The following is a 6,000-nucleotide window of genomic DNA, read 5'->3' as shown; positions in this document are numbered from 1 at the left end:
GCAACGTCATTTTTTTTTAATTAAAAAAGTTGCCTATAAACTTTGACAAAACACTTCAAACTACTTTTGTAAACCAACTTTGGGTATTAATAAACGTTAATAATCGAAAAAATTGATCACGGGGCGATCTGTATTCTATAGCAGCAAGTCTTGAAATCATCGTCCATATTCTCCCTTTCATAACTTCCTTCGGTGTACCCCAAGACAGGAAGTGCCTATTCGTCATCCCACCAAGGATAAACCAGAACTGAATTGCCAGTACTGGTGATATCGTGTGGAAGCTGTAGGAATTGAAAACGGGACTCTATCTATTTTCCCTTGCCATAGACAATACAGAGACTGGCGGATTAAATTGAAAGTCAATATATATAAAAATAAATATTTAAAAAAATACATATGAATATGGGTCCAAATACTAAACTTTCAACCAAATGTAACTAGGGGAGTGTAGATTATATCAATTACTGATATAATTGAAACATTATTTTTTTGTGTTTTTTGTGAACAGTTTTCCTTAGCACTACCACTACTATTACTACTACTACGACTACTACTAGTGCTACTATTATTGTAACTACCACTACTACTGCTACTACTTCAACTACTACTACTACTATTACTACTTCTACTACTGCTACTAATACAACTACAAATACAACTACTACTACTACTACCACTAATACTACCGGTACTACCGCTACTATTACTACTACTACTACAACTATACTGCTTCTACTACTACTACAACTACTACAACTTGTACTACAATTACAACTTCTAGTACTATTACTACTACTACTACAACTAGTACTACTACTGCAACTACTACTACTTGTACCATTACTACCACTACTACCACTACTACTATTTCTGCTACGACTAACACTACCGCTACAACTGCTCCAACTACTACTAATACTAATACTGTACCACTGCTATACCACTACTACTACTACTACTACTACTACTACTACTGCTACTACTACTATTACTGCTACTACTACTACTACTGCTACTATTACTACTACTACTATTACTACTTCTCTTTCTACTCTTACTAATACTACTACTACGACTACTTCTACTACTACTACTACTACCACTACTACTACTAATACTACTACCAATGCTACTACTGCAACTATTTCTACTTCAACTGCTACTATTACGATTAATACCTCATCTACTACTACTACTAATACTACTACTACTACTACTACTAGTACTGCTACTACTACTACTACTACTACCACCACCAATACTACTTCTACTTCTACTGCTACTACTACTACTACTACTACTACTACTACTACTACTACTTCCATTATTACTTCTACTGCTACTACCACTACCACTACTAATACTACTATAACTGCTACTACTGCTACTATTTCTACTACAACTGCTACAACTATTATTATTACCTCTACTACTACTACTACTACTACTACTACTACCACTACTACCACTAGTGCAAGTACTGCTTCTACTATGATTACTACTACTACTACTTACTACTACTACGAATACTACTTCTACTACTACTACTACTACTACTACTACTTCCACTGTTACTTCTACCACTACTGCTACTACTGCCACTACAACTAATATTACTACTAATACTACTGCTGCTACTACTGCTACTGCTAATACTAATATTACCAATACTACCACTTCTGCTACTACTACTATTACTACTACTACTGCTACTACTACTTCTAAGTTTTAAGTTCCTCGGCGTACACATCACAGACAAACTGAATTGGTCCACCCACACAGACAGCATCGTGAAGAAGGCGCAGCAGCGCCTCTTCAACCTCAGGAGATTGAAGAAATTTGGCTTGTCACCAAAAGCACTCACAAACTTCTACAGATGCACAATCGAGAGCATCCTATCGGGCTGTATCACCGCCTGGTACAGCAACTGCTCCGCCCACAACCGTAAGGCTCTCCAGAGGGTCGTGAGGTCTGCACAACGCATCACTTGGGGCAAACTACCTGCCCTCCAGGACACCTACACCACCCGATGTCACAGGAAGGCCATAAAGATCATCAAGGACAACAACCACCCGAGCCACTGCCTGTTCACCCCGCTATCATCCAGAAGGCGAGGTCAGTACAGGTGCATCAAAGCTGGGACCGAGAGACTGAAAAACAGCTTCTATCTCAAGGCCATCAGACTGTTAAACAGCCACCACTAACATTGAGTGGCTGCTGCCAACACATTGACTCTACTCCAGCCACTTTAATAATGGGAATTGATTGGAATTGATGTAAAATATATCACTAGCCACTTTAAACAGTGCTACTTAATATAATGTTTACATACCCTACATTATTCATCTCATATGTATACGTATATACTGTACTCTATATCATCTACTGCATCTTTATGTAATACATGTATCACTAGCCACTTTAAACTATGCCACTTTGTTTACACATTCATCTCATATGTACAGTGCCTTGCCAAAGTATTCGGCCCCCTTGAACTTTGCGAACCTTTTGCCACATTTCAGGCTTCAAACATAAAGATATAAAACTGTATTTTTTTGTGAAGAATCAACAACAAGTGGGACACAATCATGAAGTGGAACGACATTTATTGGATATTTCAAACTTTTTTAACAAATAAAAAACTGAAAAATTGGGCGTGCAAAATTATTCAGCCCCTTTACTTTCAGTGCAGCAAACTCTCTCCAGAAGTTCAGTGAGGATCTCTGAATGATCCAATGTTGACCTAAATGACTAATGATGATAAATACAATCCACCTGTGTGTAATCAAGTCTCCGTATAAATGCACCTGCACTGTGATAGTCTCAGAGGTCCGTTAAAAGCGCAGAGAGCATCACGAAGAACAAGGAACACACCAGGCAGGTCCGAGATACTGTTGTGAAGAAGTTTAAAGCCGGATTTGGATACAAAAAGAGTTCCCAAGCTTTAAACATCCCAAGGAGCACTGTGCAAGCGATAATATTGAAATGGAAGGAGTATCAGACCACTGCAAATCTACCAAGACCTGGCCGTCCCTCTAAACTTTCAGCTCATACAATGAGAAGACTGATCAGAGATGCAGCCAAGAGGCCCATGATCATTCTGGTTGAACTGCAGAGATCTACAGCTGAGGTGGGAGACTCTGTCCATAGGACAACAATCAGTTGTATATTGCACAAATTTGGCCTTTATGGAAGAGTGGCAAGAAGAAAGCCATTTCTTAAAGATATCCATAAAAAGTGTCGTTTAAAGTTTGCCACAAGCCATCTGGGAGACACACCAAACATGTGGAAGAAGGTGCTCTGGTCAGATGAAACCAAAATTGAAGTTTTTGGCAACAACGCAAAACGTTATGTTTGGCGTAAAAGCAACACAGCTCATCACCCTGAACACATCAACCCCACTGTCAAACATGGTGGTGGCAGCATCATGGTTTGGGCCTGCTTTTCTTCAGCAGGGACAGGGAAGATGGTTAAAATTGATGGGAAGATGGATGGAGCCAAATACAGGACCATTCTGGAAGAAAACCTGATGGAGTCTGCAAAAGACCTGAGACTGGGACGGAGATTTGTCTCCCAACAAGACAACGATCCAAAACATAAAGCAAAATCTACAATGGAATGGTTCAAAAATAGACATATTGTCGTCTCATGCCTCACCGGGAAAGCCCTGGAATGGGCCAGCTCTGTGTGTAGTAGGGAGGATGCGGCGCTGGACCATTTTGAGCAGTTCACCCGCCAATTCCGGGTAGTATTCGATCACCCACCTGAAGACAAAGCAGCGGGTGAGCTTCTCTATCATCTGAGGCAGGAGACGAGGAGTGCACAGGATTTTTCTTTGGAGTTTAGGACCTTGGCTGCCGGCGCTGGATGGAGTGACAGGGCCCTGATCGACCAGTACCGTTGTAGTCTACGCGAGGATGTCCGTCGGGAGCTGGCCTGTAGAGACACCACCCTCACCTTCGACCAGCTGGTGGACATGTCCATCAAGCTGGACAACATGCTGGCTACTCGTGGACGTCTAGATCGGGGTCTGGTTGTTCCATCCTCCCGCACCCTCTCTCCCGAACCTATGGAATTGGGAGGGATGGTGCGCAGGGAGACCGGAGGGGGTTCCTGCTCGAGCACCATTCAAGGTCGCAGAGAGCACACTGCTGGTCGGTGCCGGGTTGGTTCCTCTGGGAATAGAGAGGGCAGACAGGGCATTCTGGCGTCACCCCAGGTGAGTAGGCACCATTCTCATCCAGAGCCCTCTGATGCACTAATGTTTGTCTCTGTCTCTTTTCCTGATTTTTCACTGCATTCCCAGTATAAGGCGCTAGTAGATTCAGGTGCGGCTGGGAATTTCATTAATAAAAGTCTAGCTCATAGTTTAGGGATCCCTATTGTTCCTGTGGAATTGCCTTTCCCTATTCATGCCTTAGATAGTCGACCATTAGGGTCAGGGTTTATCAGGGAGGTAACCGCACCTTTGTGTATGATAACGCAGCAGGGTCACAAGGAGAAGATTAGTCTTTTCCTTATTGATTCTCCTGCGAATTATGTGGTGCTAGGCCTACCCTGGTTAGTTTGTCTTAACCCCACTGTTTCTTGGCCACAGAGGGCTCTCACGGGGTGGTCGCGAGAATGCTCAGGTAGGTGTTTAGGGGTTTCCGTTGGTGCTACTACGGTGGAAAGTCCAGACCAGGTCTCCACTGTGCGCATTCCCCCCGAATATGCCGATTTGGCTCTCGCCTTCTATAAAAAGAAGGCGACTCAATTACCAACCCATCGACGGGGGGATTGTGCGATAGATCTCCTGGTAGACGCTGCATATCCCAAGAGTCATGTGTATCCCCTGTCGCAAGCGGAGACGGAGGCTATGGAGACATATGTCTCTGAATCCCTGCATCAGGGGTTCATTCAGCCATCTATTTCACCCGTCTCTTCGAGTTTCTTTTTTGTGAAAAAAAAGGATGGCGGTTTACGCCCGTGCGTTGATTATCGAGGTCTTAATAAAATCACAGTGAAATATAGTTACCCGCTACCTCTCATCAATACGATTATTGAGTTAATGCACGGGGCACGTTTTTTCACAAAATTGGATATCAGGAGTGCGTACAATCTGGTGCGTATTAAGAAGGGTGATGAGTGGAAGACGGCATTTAGCACCACCTCAGGTCATTATGAGTACCTGATCATGCCATATGGGTTGATGAATGCTCCATCAGTTTTCCAATCATTTGTGGATGATATCTTCAGGGACCTGCACGGGCAGGGTGTAGTGGTGTATATCGATGATATTCTGATATACTCTGCTACACGCGCCGAGCATATGTCCCTGGTGCGCAGGGTGCTTGGTCGCCTGTTGGAGCATGATCTATATGTCAAGGCTGAGAAATGCTTGTTTTTCCAACAATCCATCTCCTTCCTAGGGCATCAGATTTCCACTTCAGGAGTGGAGATGGAGATCGACCGCATTACAGCTGTGCGTAATTGGCCGACTCCAACCACGGTAAAGGAGTTGCAGCGTTTTTTGGGGTTTTCCAATTACTACAGGAGGTTTATCCGGGGTTTTGGTCAGGTGGCTGCTCCCATTACCTCACTGCTAAAGGGGGGCCCGGTGCGCCTGCAGTGGTCGGCTGAGGCGAACAGGGCTTTTGAGCACCTGAAGACTCTGTTTACCTCGGTGCCTGTGCTGGCTCATCCGGATCCCTCTTTTCCATTCATAGTGGAGGTGGATGCATCCGAAGCTGGGATAGGAGCAGTGCTCTCTCAGCGTTCGGGTACGCCACTGAAGCATCGCCCCTGTGCTTTCTTTTTAAAGAAGCTCTATGATGTGGGGAACCGAGAGCTGTTAGCTGTCGTAGAAGCTTTGAAGGTGTGGAGGCATTGGCTTGAGCGGGCTAAACACCCTTTTCTCATCTGGACTGACCACCGCAATCTGGAGTATATCCGGCAGGCGAAGAGATTGAATCCTTGCCAGGCAAGGTGGGCCATGTTTTTCACTCGTTTTGTGTTTAC

The sequence above is a fragment of the Oncorhynchus gorbuscha genome, linkage group LG20, assembly GCF_021184085.1.
Source record: "Oncorhynchus gorbuscha isolate QuinsamMale2020 ecotype Even-year linkage group LG20, OgorEven_v1.0, whole genome shotgun sequence".
In the NCBI taxonomy this organism is placed as follows: domain Eukaryota; kingdom Metazoa; phylum Chordata; class Actinopteri; order Salmoniformes; family Salmonidae; genus Oncorhynchus; species Oncorhynchus gorbuscha.
This window is presented reverse-complemented; position numbering follows the sequence as displayed.